Source organism: Rhinopithecus roxellana, chromosome 8 (genome assembly GCF_007565055.1).
Source record: "Rhinopithecus roxellana isolate Shanxi Qingling chromosome 8, ASM756505v1, whole genome shotgun sequence".
NCBI lineage: Eukaryota > Metazoa > Chordata > Mammalia > Primates > Cercopithecidae > Rhinopithecus > Rhinopithecus roxellana.
This window is the reverse complement of record NC_044556.1, coordinates 92846489-92861032: the sequence shown is the minus strand read 5'-3', so window position 1 is coordinate 92861032 and position 14544 is coordinate 92846489. Positions and strand designations below refer to the sequence as shown.

The following is a 14544-nucleotide window of genomic DNA, read 5'->3' as shown; positions in this document are numbered from 1 at the left end:
TGCAGTGGTGCATTCTCCACTCACTGCGACCTCTGCCTCCTAGGTTCAAGCAATTCTTCTGCCTCAGCCTCTCCAGTAGTTGGAATTACAGGCATGCACCACCACACCCGGCTAATTTTTGTATTTTTAGTAGAGAGGGGGTTTCACCAGGCTGGTCTCGAACTCCCAACCTCAGGTGATACGCTGCCTTGGCCTCCCAAAGTGCTGGGATTAAAGGCGTGAGCCACTGCGCCCGGTCACATGTGGACATTTGATAAATATGTTGAATGAAGGGAAACCAACTCTCCATTCTCTCCCACCCTCCCATATAATGGAACAGGAGAAAATAAGAGATTTATATGAAAGGCTGCAAATGACAGGATTAGGGAGTGGTTGGAGATATCAGGAATCCATCTAGCTACAGGTGAGATCGGGTTTTTTGTTTGTTTGTTTGTTTTTGTTTTTGTTTTGAGCCAAGTCTCGCTCTGTCGCCCAGGCTGGAGTGCATTGGCGCGATCTTGGCTCACTGCAACCTCCGACTCCCGGGTTCAAGCGATTCTCCTGCCTTAGCCTTCCGAGTACGCGTGTTACAAGTGCGTGCCATCACGCCCGGCTAATTTTTTGTGTTTTTAGTAGAGACGGGGTTTCACCATATTAGCCAGGATTGTCTCGATCTCCTGACCTAGTGATCCGCCCGCCTCGGCCTCCCAAATTGCTGGGATTACAGGCGTGAGCCACCGCGCCCGGCCGAGATCAGGTTCCCAGAGAAATGGGTTATTTAAAAACCCCGAGTTCAGGCTATCTGTCTGGAGGGGTTGGGAGGCCTGGAGTTGGACCAACAACTTCTTAGGTCTAGCTTTAAGGAGTGAAGATTCTCTGTAGCGATCTTCATACCTGGGCAGTGGGAGCGGGCAGAATCCTTCTTTCTTCTCTTCTCTACACCCCCTCACTCCACCTCCACCCTCCCCCGCCGCCCGGAAACCTTAAGCTTTCTCCTTTCCAACAGAGGTTTCCAGCTGTTGATGCCTGGATGGACCCGGCTGCAGGGAGGAGGAGGAAACTCTCTGTCCCTCCCTTCTTCTGCATGTCCCCACCCTCCCTCCCTCCTCCCCCCTCCCCCCTCCCCCTGCGCGCTCTCAGACTCCCTCCCTCTTTCTCTTCTAGGCTGTCCAGTAGCCTCGCAGCAGCGAGCCGCGAGCACCCTGCTCCAGTCCCGGCTTGGAATTGAACTGTGTGAGCACGGGTCCTGGAACCCGGGTCCAGAACCGGCGAGCCCGGGTCTGAGCCCAGAGCTCAGCGGTCAGCCTCGTAGGCCCTGACTCGGAACCGAGAAGCGCTGAGCGTGGAGCCGGAGAGCCGGAGAGCAGGGCGGGCCGGCCGGCTGCGCGTCGGACTAGTGGCGGAGCAGGACCGCGGAAGGCAGGGAGACGGCCGCAAACCCAGGGCAGAGGGCAGAGGGCAGAGAGCGGCCTGGCTCGGTGGAGAGGGCGCCGCCCGGCCGGAACCAAGCTCGCCGCCCGGGACAGCGGCCCCCCGTGGGGCGCGGACCCAGGGTGGCCGTGGGTCCACAGCGACTCCCCGGCCGACGGCGGGGGGCGTGCCCCCTCCCAGCCCAGCCTCCCCAACCCGGCCCGCCCGCGGCGTCGCGGGGGCATGTGAGCGGGAAGCCTAGGCTGCCAGCCGCGAGGACCGCACGGAGTTGGAGCAGGAGCGCGGAGCCTCGAGCCCCGAGCCCCGAGCCCCGCGCCTGGCTGAGTAGTAAGTGCACCCCTCCGCGCCATGATCGCGCCGTCGCGCCCATCTCCCCAGCCCGCTGAAGTTTGACACTTGCGCCCCTACGTTTCTGGGCACCCACCGGCTGTCTTCCCTGCGAGTTTCCACCCTGTGCAAAGTTTTTCGAGGAGGGACTGACCCTCACCTACCCCCAACAACGCTAGGCAGTGGCGGCTCCTCCCTGGCCGACTTGGGTCCTTATGGAGAGGGGTGGCAGCCTGTAAGGCAGTGCGTGGCTGTGTGTGTGTGTGTGTGTGTGTGTGTGTGTGTGTGTGTGTGTGCGCGCGTGTGCGCGTGCGCGCGCGCGCGTTCACCACGCGGGTCGAGCTTAGGGTGCACCCCCAACCCGCTCCTCGCCGACCGCAGAGGACTAGGGCTTTCTTATTAGCCCGCTATGCGCCTAGTTCTAGGATTTCTCAGTGGGAAGCCGAGGCGACCTGCGCGCGTCCTGCGTGGGGCTCAGGTGCCTGCGACGAGGCGCAGAGCTCCTCCGCCATGGTTGCGTGGGTTGCTGGGGGACAGACGCGCGCCCCTTGCCACGGTTTCAGGGTCGTTCCCCAGCGGACCAGACTGGCGCCGCATCCTGTTTGTTTTCTGCTCCGGCTGCTCCCGTCCCACCCCCACCCCCACCCCAGGCTGCTTCTTACTCCCGCCCTGGGATATCCGAGGTGAGCCTTTTCATCCCGATTCCGCTGCAAACGCTGATCGCGCTTAGGGGTAGGGAGATGCGGAGCGGGTAGTCGCTCAGTTCCCAGAGGCTCGCCATTGTTTTCCCACCCCGCGCGTTCCGTACGTAAACACACACGCACACACAAGGTTGTGTGTGTGCGCCGGCTGTGGCTGTTTCCAGTCCCCAGGCGCGCAGGGATCGCCCGCGGGATTCGCCCAGCTGCCCGCATGGGTCTTAAGGCTGGAGGCGCTCCAGGACTAACTGGAGCTGGAGAGGGCAGGAGACGTGGGGGTTGCCGGAGAGTACCGGGCGGGGCGGTGAGCCGGGCCTGGGCGGGAAGTGAATTTTGAACTTCAGCCCTGGACCTTTCTGAGAGGACCCCGAGCGCTGGAGCGGCGGCTCCCGCCCTGGAGGGCCCGCGGCAGCTGCAAAGACTCCGCCGGCGCTCTTGGCAGCCGCCACGGTGACAGAGGCTTGGAGGAAGCCGAAGAGTTTTCCTGGGAAGTTTGCTTTGACTCTCTGGGAATTTCCGGGCAGGACGCCTCGGCGCTGGCCCTGGCGCTGGCGCTGGCGCTGGTGAAGGGGTCTGGCCAAAGACGGCCAGAGACGATGCTGCTGGCTCTTGACCACTAGGCTGTACTTGGCTCTCAGTAGTCCAAGTAGGTGGGTCCCTACCTCCCGGAGTTCATGCCTTCCAAACCGGTATCCCCCCAAACGATCACGACATGCCGGTTTCAAAGATGGGTGCATAACTCTGTTCGTTTCTCAGTCCTGGGAGGCAAGCTTGGTTCCGGCCGGGCGGCGCTCTCTGTGGAGCCAGGCCGCTCTCTGCCCTCTGCTCTTTGCCCTTGGCTTGCGGCGGTCTCCCTGCCTTCCGCGGTTCTGTTTTCGGACCCGTCCAACGCGGCGCCAGCCCGCCAGCTCCTGCTCTCCGGCTCCCTGGCTCCCCGACTCCGTAATCCGCGCCTCGGCGCAGTCGGGAGTCAAGGCCTGAGGCTGACCCCTGTTTCTACTGTGCTTCATTAGAAAGCGCCTCGCAAGATGCTGGGATTCAGCACATTTGGATTCCAGTTCCCCATCGATGGGCAGCGTGGGTTCAGACTTTTCCGCATGCGAAATGGGTAGAGTATTGCAGCCATCTTTGAAACTGGCATGTCGTGATCGTTTGGGGGATACTGGTTTGGAAGGCATGATCTCCAGGAGGGTAGGGACCCACCTACCTGGATCATTGGGGGCCAAATATAGCCTAGTGGTTAAGAGTCCTGGAGCTGGAGTTAGAGCCCGGATGCCCCTGGCGGTGTGGCTGTGGGCAATTTAACTTTTGACCTCTGTGCCTCAGTTTCCTCAGCCATAAAATAGGGTTAATATGAATGCTTTAAGGGGTTGTCTTGAGGATTAAAAGCCTTAATAAAGTGAAACTGAGAACAGTGCCTGGTACATAATAAGTGCTAGATAAATATTAGCTGTTATTGCCATTATTATTTAACTGACCTTGTACAGAGCCCAGAAGAGCACTTGGCGTTTGTGCTCAACTAATCAATTATAATATCGCCCACTTCTGGAGAGGAGGAGATCTTGTACTCTCTCCCACCCTTTCCTGATTCCAGCCCCTCAGATCAAACTTATCCTTCTTATTCCTTGTCTACTGCCATCTTCTTGAGTCTTTTTTCTTTTTCTTGTTTCCTTCCTTTCTCCCTCCCTTCACAATTTTTGTGAAAGCATTTCATTCCCTCCCTTCCTCATTCTTAAAAATCAATCTTGGCTCAACTGCAGTGTTCTCTCCATGGAAATCAGGTCCCAGGAAGGAAGTGTCTCCAAAAGGGTGTCCCTTGAGCATCCTCAGCCTGGGCTACTGGATCAGGATTGGATGTGCATTTGTGTCTCTGGGGCTGGGTGAATTTCTAGAGAGAAGAGCCCAGGTGTCAGGGGCCCAGGGGAAGAATCAGGTGGGATGGGCTGGGACTGTCCCAGGAGGAGCCCTGCTTCCTGGGTAGCGTCTGTGTCTCCTGCTGCTGGACTCACTTGGGAACATGGAATAGCACAGCTGCCTGGGTAGACTGGATGTGGGATTTGGGGTGAGGGGCAAAAGTGTCATCTCCAACTTTCCACTTGCAGTTGGAGGATTTTCTAGGAATTTGGGTTTGTCACAAGTTCCTTGTCTGACTCGGGATTCTGCAAATGCATAGCAGAGGTAAGGGGTGAGCTGAGCAACCAGGAGGAAGAACAGGGTGCTGCTGTCCAGCCACACTGCCTTGGACAACAGGCTCCTGTCCTCCTTTCTCAGACCCTCCAACCTCCACCCCAGGCATGGCGGCGGGGATGGCCAGAAGGTTGCTTCTTCGTGTTGGAGATCCTGCAATTGGCAGTTTTTAGTTATGACAACCGGCACTGCAGTCACCCATTCACTCCTTCAACAGAAATTGTTGACCGCCTGCTATGTGCCAGGGCCTGTGCTACGCAGTGGGATCACAGGAGAGAACAAGACAGGCAGCGTGCCTGCCTTCAAAGAGGCGTCTTTCTATTGTGGGGAGACAGACAGTAAATAATTTTAAGTAACCAAGACTATCAGATTATGACATGCAATGTGAAAGAAATACCACAGGGTGATGTGATAGAAAACATATGTAGGTCAGGCAGTGGTGGCCCTAGATTGGGAGGCCAGTGAAGGCCACCTGGGGGAGAGGACAGCTCAGCCCAGGCCTTGAAGGGTGAGGAGCCAGCTGCATAAAGACCTGGAGATGGGGGATTGCAGGCAGAGGGAATAGCAAATGAAACCCCCTAAGGCCAGAACAGGGGCAACAGCTATGTGGCTGGAGAGGAGAGACTGGAGAAATCAGAAATCAGAGGAGAGCCAGAGAGTAAGACTGATTAGCAGCCTGGATTTTATTGCAGGGTGATGGCAAGCCATCAGAGAGTTTTAAGTAAGGTAGTGACATGATCTGCTCCATGATTTTAAAAGATTACTTGGGACACAAGAAACGGTAATCATAGTTGCCCCAAGGGAGGGAAATGGTGGCTGAGGGATGGGATGGAGAAAAGATTGTTTTTGCTGTAGACCCTTTTCGTCCTTTCTGAATTTAGTACCGGGTGGGCATACAAACCATACCCCAAAACCTCCCCAAAATGTGGTTAACAACAGTTTATAACCTGGAAAATTACATAAGAAGTGACAAAATCAGGATATAAAACTGCAGAGTACAGTCTTAATCTTGTACAGAGAATTGCAAGTGTACACATGGCCATCGTGCACACACGCATGGACAGAATCTGGGAGGATGCACCAGAATATTTACAGAGGTTAGCTCTGGATACTAGACATATGGATGATTTTAATTTCCTTATCTCCCATTTGTTTTTTTCACTTTTCTACAATGGTCATGAATTATTTTTATTTGTTTGCTTGTTTATTTGTTTGTTTTGAGATGGACTCTCACTCTGTCGCCCAGGCTGGAGTGCAGTGGTGTGATCTTGGCTCACTGCAACCTCCACCTGCCGAGTTCAAGCGATTCTCCTGCCTCAGCCTCCCGAGTAGCTGGGACTACAGGTGTGTGCCACCACACCTGGCTAATTTTTTTGTATTTTTAGTAGAGACGGCATTTCACCATGTTGGTTTGGCTGGTCTCGAACTCCTGACCTCAAATGATCCCACCATCCTCGGCCTCCCAAAGTGCTGGGATTCTAGGTGTGAGCCACAGCACCCGGCCAAATTACTTTCGTAAGTGAAAAATATGTACAACAGAGAGATCACTTTGGCTGCTAAGTAGTGAAGAGCTTCAAGGGGAGCAAGGATGGAATCAGGCAAGTTAGGAGGCTGACTTGATGACTTGGATTAGACTTGCTTGGGGAGGGCTTTCCACCTCCAACTCAGATTTTGTGATCAAGAGTGCCAGGGTCAGTCATGGATGATGTTCAGTGCTGCCTCGGCTCTGGAAAATACCCCACGTTCCACCTGCATCCTTATCCCCATCATGCCTTCTGGTGGGAGAGTCCCATAGTGGGCATTTTGCTACTGTGGTAATTGGTAGACTTAGGAAAACACATCCACAATGAGAAGGATTTAGGGTCAGGAGAAATATTTGTCCCATAACATCTCTGAGCCTCTGTTTTCCCTCCTGTGAGATGGGACGGTAGCAGTGATAATACCTTCCTTTTTTTTTTTGGAGATGGAATTTCGATTTTGTTGCCTGGGCTGGAGTGCAATGGCGCGATCTCGGCTCACTGCAACCTCTGCCTCCCAGGTTCAAGTGATTCTTCTGCTTCAGCTTCTTGAGTAGCTGGGATTACAGGCACCCACCACCACGTCCGGCTAATTTTTTTTTTTTTTTTTTTTTTTGGCAACAGTCTCACTCATCATGCAGTGCGTGATCTCAGCTCACTGCAACCTCCGCCTTCCAGGTTCAAGCGATTCTCCTGCCTCAGCCTCCTGAGTTGCTGGGATTACAGGCACATGCCATGACGCCTGGCTAATTTTTGTATTTTTAGTAGAGAGGAGGTTTTGCCATGTTGGCCAGGCTGGTCTTGAACTCCTGACCTCGGCCTCCCAAAGTGCTGGGATTACAGATGCAAGCCACCGCCCCCGGCCAATACCTTCCTCTTAGAACTGTTGGGAGGCTAATGGCTGATGATGTCTGCAGCAACAGCGCTTTACGAATAGTAAGCTGGGGTTTGCTATTACCAGACAAGTGTTGGTTGAACTAGGCCTATTCCACCAAGGGATCTAGGTGTCCTTGCCCTTGAGAGGCTGACACTGGATTCTACAAAGGTTTTCTCCTCTCTGGGGGTGCTTTGAGATAGGTCCTTATTGGGCAGCTCCCCTGGGTAAGTCTCCAGGAAGCTGACACCACCGGAAAAAGTGGAATTCAAATGCAGCTGTGCTCCTGAGCCCCCTCCCCCAGCCACATTCAGGGGTGAAGCTGAGTGTCTGAAAAGGGCTCTGTGCTGGGAGGGCCGGCCAGGCACACAGTAAATCGTGCTTTGAATGGGAGTTATTTTTGTGCTCAGTGTTTGCTTAAGAGGGCTCGCTCCTGCCTGAACTCGTTGCGGTCCTCACCCTTTGCTAGTCCCCTTTCTGGAACCCGGATGTGTCAGCCAGGGAGGCCATCACAATGCCTTTTACCAGATGGGGAACTAGACCCATGGAGGTTTGCTTTCCCTCTCCTGTCAGCTCCCTGCCCCGAAGCAGGAAGGCATGCTCTGGATGGTGGTCTTTGCCTCAGTGACTGCCCCCCTTTTGACTGGCCCTTCCTTAGTTCTTGGGAAGACTTGGTTCAGAGATTGCTACAGGCCAGCTCAGCAGAGTTCCTCCGACCTCTGTCAGCTTCTCTGATCAAGAGTGACTGCTTTTTAAAAAATGTAAATACTTTCTCGGAGGAGCAGTGATATGGTAGTTCCCTCCTAAGAGCACTTGTATGCCATGGACCCAGCTTAAAGCCCCATGGTGATGAAGCCTTTGCAGCTCCCCTAGGAAAAGATTTCTGAGCCAGGCGCGGTGGCTCGCACCTGTAATCCCAGCACTTTGGGAGACTGAGGCGGGCGGATCACGAGGTCAGGAGATCGAGACCGTCCTGGCTAACACGGTGGAACCCTGTCTCTACTAAAAATACAAAAAAAGTAGCCGGGTGTGGCAGTGTGCACCTGTAGTCCCAGCTGCTGGGGAGGCGGAGGCAGGAGAATGGTGTGAACTTGGGGCCTAGATCACTCCACCACTGCACTTCAGCCTGGGTGTCAGAGCAAGACTCTGTCCCAAAAACAAAAACAAAAACAAAAAAAAATTTCTGTCCAGTCCGTGTAGTCCACAGCATAGAACCTTTTTTTTTTTTTTTTTTTTTTTGAGACAGAGTCTTGCTCTGCCTCCCAGGCCTGAGTGCAGTGGTGCAATCTTGGCTCACTGCAACCTCCGCCTTCTGGATTCAAGCAATTCTGCCTCAGTCTCCTGAGTAGCTGGGATTACAGGTGTGCGCCACCATGCCTGGCTCATTTTTGTATTTTTAGGAGAGATGGGGTTTCACCATGTTGGCCATGGCTGGTCTCGAACTCCTGACCTCAGGTGATCTGCCCACCTCAGCCTCCCAAAGTTCTGGGATTACAGGCGAGAACCACCGAGCCGGGCCTCACAGCATAGAACCTTGTAGCTACAACCTGCTACTCCAGGTGGCTCTCCTGCCTTAGTGGGTGGCAGGAGGTCCTTCTTGCTTTTGGAAGACCCCTCTCCTTCTATGGACTGCGTCTTTTGTGAAGGAGGCCCTGAGGCCTGCCTCCCTGCTCACTCCTGTCAGGAGCACATTGTGGTGCTGTCTGGAAGGATCTCAATGGTCTCAGATGGAACAGCAGCAGTGGTCAGACCTCCTAGAGGCTGTGAGGTAAGGAGGAAGTGGCTGAGGTTTCCTCTGCCTCCTCCTGAGGTCATCCATGGGCAAACCAAAGCCCCAGGATGTGTTGTGTGTGTGGCCTGGTATCTTAGAGTGCTGAGTGTACACAGGATGTGCACAGCTAGGAGACGTCCCGAGATCTGTACCCATATGTTGAGGGCTTCAGCCAGGGGTGTTTTTTGGGGGAAAGGAATGTGTATGGCATAGTAGAGGAAAAGAAGTTAGAAGTGGGGACAGTATCTCCAGCTGCCACCTTTCTTCCCAAATAGCTTTTGATACCCACACCCTTTTGGTCACAGGAAGTCTGACACTGGGAAGTCATCAAATTTGGAATTCAGTTCCCTCCACTCTCCCCCCAATGGTGGCCTTAGCATTTAAATAGCCTTGGCATGAAGCCCCATAAACTGCCCCAGGGATTGGGGCAGGGTTGGGGGTAGGGTATTAGTGTTACCCCCCCCACATTGTCCCCCTGTGTCTTCTGGGGACATGTCCAAGCTAGGGTGTCAGTGTTTTGGCTTGAGAGGAGAGAGAAGGGGCCACAGACTGGGCAGGAGCCCTCCTGGCTCCCCTCCCGCTCTGGTGGTTTTGGTCCTAATCCCTGCCTGCCAAGCCCAGAGCTCCCTGGGGGATCCGCCCCAGAGGAGGCCAGACTGTTCTCCTCCCCTCTGCCTTACCTCCCCCAGTCCCCGCCCCCTGCTTGACTGAGAATGGAATGTGCAGCCTGTGGAACAAGATGGGGTGAGAACTAGTTCCCAGAGGACCTTGGTCCCGCCCCCTCCCATCCCCCAACAAAGGGGGTGAGGACTCTGGAGGCAGGGCCTGCTCCCAGGTATGGTTAATGGTGACCCGATGCAGACTCAGGTCCTGTGCTGAGTTGGTGCAGAGAAAGGCAGGTGCTGTGGGGGTCGAGGACTAGCCATTTGAAGGTTTTCTTATAAGTCCAGCATGCGGGACAGGTGCTGAGTTAGAGGAGGTGCAGCAGGCAGAGCAGCTCCAACTCCAGCTCCTGTAGCTGGGGGTGGTCAATATTCTTTGTTGACTTTTTTTTTTTTGAAACGGAGTTTCGCTCTTGTTGGCCAGGCTGGTGTGTGCAATAGTGCCATCTCGGCTCACTGCAACCTCCATCTCCCAGGTTCAAGCGATTCTCCTGCCTCAGCCTCCTGAGTAGCTGAGATTATAGGCATGCACTACCATGCCCGGCTAATTTTTTGTGTTTTTAATAGAGACGGGATTTCTCCGTGTTGGTCAGGCTGGTCTCGAATTCCGGACCTCAGGTGATCCACTCGCCTCGGCCTCCCAAAGTGCTGGGATTACAGGCGTGAGCCACCGTGTCCGGCCATGACTTCTTCTTCTTTTTTTTTTTAAAGATCGTGGCTCATATTCATTTTCTTATTTCTGTAGTCTCTAAAAGTAATACAACAATGTGTAGCACCTTTGTCATCAGGATGAAAAGGATTTAAAATACATCTAATATTGCCACATAGTGAAACAGAAATGTCATCGTGTTTGTTTCCACGGAAGACCAAGAGGAGGCACGGCTTGACCAGCGCTAAGAGGGATCTGGCAGGAGGAGTGGTTGTGGAAATGTGTCAGACTGGGCTGATGCCCTTTCACGATGACAACTGAGTGGGCCCACGGACCCCCTGGCGGGCTCTGGAGGCAGGGGTGGGGGGGTTGCCCGGGACTCATGGGGCCTCCTGCTTTGGCCCTGGCGCCTAGGAAAGGCTAGACAGGGAGGGGAGCCTTGGCGTGAGCTGCCTTCACACTGACCTAAAAGCATTAACTCTTGCCTGGCCACACAAGGCAGGACCTGGCATTCCTCAGAGTGGTGGGTGAGGAGGGTTTTCTGTCTTAGCCCTCAGCCTGAGCGGGGTGTGAGGTCCCTCACCCTCACGCGAACAACCTCTCTCCACCCTCCAGCCCTATTGGAGTCTGAAGTCACTCAACCATCCCTGTGAGGTTTTGGTTCAGGCCTGTTCCATGAGGGTGGGGTAGGGTGGGGAAAGAAGGGGGAATAAAAGGTAATAGGGAGGGGTGGAAGGAAGCCTGTGTGCAGGTACAGCCGGCACTCAGAGGCAGGTGGGGTGAGGGCAGTGGGGCTTGAATAGGGTGCTCTTGAAAGCAGAGGGAGTGGCCCCTTCAGCCCCTGCCATTTCTCAGGCTTGCCTGGCTCCTTGTTTCTTGGCTGCTGGTGGGGTGTGTGTATGTGGGGGGGGAGAGATGGCTAAGTGTGATGTGTGTGTGATTGTAATGTGAGTGGTGTGTGTGTGTGGAGGGCGAGGTGTGTGTGCATTTGTGGAGGACTGAGTGTGATGTGTGTATCTGTGAGTGTGATGAGTGTGTGTGTGGAGGGCCAGGTGTGGTATATGTGTTTATGTGTGTAGACAGGCAGGGGCCTGTGCTCTTGAGACCCTGACCAGGCTCTTCCGACCCATGGGAACCAGGCGGGGCCTCTGAGGACTCCAGGGAGACAGTGGGGACATTAGACAGATGTCAAGAAGGAAGGGAGAGTAGAATGGAAGAAAAAGGAAGAAGCAGAACAGCCCCACAGCTTCCGGTGCCCCAAGCAGGTTGGGGTTTTAATCCCAGTATGTCTGGGGAGGGCCAGTAGTAGGCTATCACCCCCTTCCCTCCTTTTGCTATCAACTTTGTTTCCAGGGCAATCATGGAACCCCAGCCATCCCCCTTGCCCAGGAGCACTTAATATGGCAGTGTCTGGCCAGGGCAAGGAGCTGAGGAAGAGAAGAGTGGTTGAGAAAGACTCAATGGTGGGCTCCCTAACTGGGGCTGGTGGTGCAGGGAGAGGAGGCCTCTCCTCTTAGTTGGGTAAGGTACCTTAGTCAGTAAACTCCTAGGGACCAGAACAGGAAACAGGGTCAGAGAACAGAGGAAGGGGACCTGTGTCAAATCTTGACTTGGGTAGAGGTGGGTAGCAAGAGGGCTTTCTCTTTCATATCTGAGGTAGACAAGGGATGGACTTGATGGCTCTCGGCCAGAGAATCCTTGAAATGGGTGTATAAGTCTAGGTGAATGGGCCTGTCTTAGAGTTGTGCAATGCACAGTCTGTACAACTGTACACAATGGCCTGTTGGAGCTGGCTGAAAGCATCAGGAACCTTTGGTTTTCATAATGTAAATTCCCCTTTTCTTCTACTGGGTTCACCTGACCTTAGATCCATACTCCTTACCATGGTGGCACTCTCCATTTGGGACTGATTTTGGCTATCTGTGTTGCCCTTTTCTGGGCACTGATTAACTTGAAGTTTGGAGAACCAGAATTGTGTGTGTGTGTGTGTGGGAAGGGGGGTTGTGTGTGAGTGTTGGTGTGTTTGGCAGTTTAGAGAGGGTCTGTTGGACCGTTGACACCCTTTGTTGAGCCCGAGCTCTCTTGGGCCAATTGGCCACAGGCGTAAGGGACCTCCTGACTCCGGAGCCAGGACTGATGGGGTTTAGGAGCTCTCAGACGGGGCACATAAGACTGAAAGGAGGCACATGGGGAAGAGGGGAAGTTTCTGCCTCACCTGACAGCAACCCCTGCCCCAGGCCCTTCTTCTGCTCCTCAACTCACAGGGTCTTCTTTATATCCCTGCCTTCTCTCTCCACCTCCCACCATCTAAACTCATCCATTCCTTGCCCTTCAGGATCCGTGCTCCTTGATCTCTAAGGAGATAGCTTGGCTAGTCAGCTTTACCAGTCTAGGTGCGTGGACAGATTAACAGGTAACTCCAGAAGCACATTGGCCTTTTAAGCAGCCACGGGGTCTTACTAATCCAAGAGGTGATTGAAAAGCAGGAACTTGAGGTGGAGATGGGGTGGAACTTGGGGTGGAGATGTTGGGGCCTGTAGGGGTCTTCTCCGGTCCTCAGTCCCTGAGGCAGGTATGTAGGGAGCACCTGCCTTGTGGCTATGCCGGGTCACCCTGGGCTGGGGCTGAAAGACCATGAGGCCAGCACAGCCCTTACACAGCTTTGAGAAAGTGAAGTAAGTAACTGATAGCAGTACTGACAAACCGAGGGGAGGGAGGGACAGGGCAGGATGCTTCGGGAGCACCCATACCAGATTTGGGCAGCCAGGGAAAGTTCCCTGAAAGACATAACATAAAGACCTGGAGGGTGGGGGGAGAACAGGTCAGAGGGAGGAGAAGGTCATAAGGGCAGGTCCCCTCCACATCTCCCAGCGGCCCCACCTGGGCCTCTAAGGGCATATCAGATGGTCCTATTCCTCACCAAGGATGACCCGGGCACACAATGACTTTGCAGGGAGAGTGAGTACTGGGCATTTGAAGACAAGGTGGCCAGGGGCTCCCAGAGCTCAGGGGCCTTACTCAGCTACCAAGTTGTGTGTGCCAGCACAGGGGAGGATGGGTTTTGGTGTGCACTAACATACATGGGGGCCCTGCCCATGGGGGCCCTGGGGATGGGGGCTGCCTGTGGTGTGGTGCTGTGGGTTCAAGCGGGACTTGGGCACTGTGTGGTGTGTGGCCCAAGCTGCTGGGGGATTGAAACCCCAAGCCTCTCCCAGGCAGCTGTGGGGGGTGCAGGATTGCTAGGGCCAACTGCAAATTAGCCAGGCTGGCATTAAATGCCTTTGCTGCCTCTCTCCTCCTGTCCCTCCCTACCCTCCCGAAAATCAACAACTGTGTCAACAGCAGGGTGATTGTGCTTGGCCAGCAGCCTCCAGGGCTGCCAGGACCAGGCAGGTGCTGGCAGGGGCTGCTGGAGCCCCACGCTGGGAGCAGGCTGGGCCTAGCTGCCAGGGCTGTAGGATAAACAAGGCCGCACACAGGCTGGGCCGGGAGGGAGGCCACAGGCAGGCAGGAGGCGAGAACAGGTGTCTCAGGAGCTCTGTAGACACAAAGGGCCTCTTGTCTCCTCCTTCCTGGCCCCAGGGAGCCGCCCCCCTCCTCCCTCCTCTCAGACCCTGCCCAGAGATCAGTGACCTGGTCAGCAAGGGGGTGCTGTCTTCCAGATTCACCCCCTGCCTCTCAGGGTTTGTTGTTCTTGCTTGAGACAGAGGTGAGACCAGACCATGTAGGGGGTGGGGCGCATTAGCCCGAGAGGCAGGAAATCTGCCTCTGAGCGAATCCAGTAGCTCTGAGGTCTCTGTGTGTCTCAGTTTCCCTCCCGGAAAGACAGCAAGATCTCTCCCCCTGGGACACCCAAGCATGAAATGGATGGGAGATGGGAAAAGCATCTGGAGCTTTGGGGAAGAAGGACGTGGTGAATGTCAGGAGTGATGGAAGCTAGGGTGAGACCTAAGGGATTCCAGGTGGGATTTAGGGCAGGAGGTGGCCGGGGTGTGGCAACCCTCCTTCCTCCTCACCTATTTCTAAAGCAGACCTTTACAGAGCACCTACTGTGTGCCAGCCACTGCACTAGGAACTGGGGAGGACATGGAGAATAATATAGTACCAGTACAGACAGACAGGCAGCTTCTGGAGCCAGGCTGTCTGTGTGATCTTGGGTAAGTAATCTAACCTAACCATAGAGATGATAACCATTGTACCTGCCGCAGGCTCATGGGGCTATTGTGATGGTGAAATGTAAAGATGTAAAGTATAGAGAAAGGATGTAAAACAGTGCCCGACATATAGTAAGGTCCATTTAAAAGATGCCTGTTATTGTCCATCTTCCTGAGAGTATATTAAGGGCTCAAATCTAGTCAGAGCCTGGCAGGTGGAGAGGTAAACAAATAATGACAGGTTGGTTAAGTACTAGACACCAGTGATGTCCAAGGTCTCTAGGATGCCCTGGAG

General features: G+C 54.5%; 1 protein-coding gene across 3 annotated transcripts in view; it reads left to right on the top strand.

Moving 5' to 3' along the window:
• The first annotated feature begins 1137 nt into the window (after nucleotides 1–1137).
• Nucleotides 1138–14544, top strand: part of SOX13 (SRY-box transcription factor 13) — a 55901-nt gene continuing 42494 nt past the window's right edge. For all 3 annotated transcript variants that reach the window (XM_030936326.1, XM_010369808.2, XM_010369807.2), the window contains exon 1: nucleotides 1138–1737. The gene's annotated coding sequence lies outside the window, so the exon portion shown is untranslated. The remainder of the gene's footprint in view (nucleotides 1738–14544) is intronic.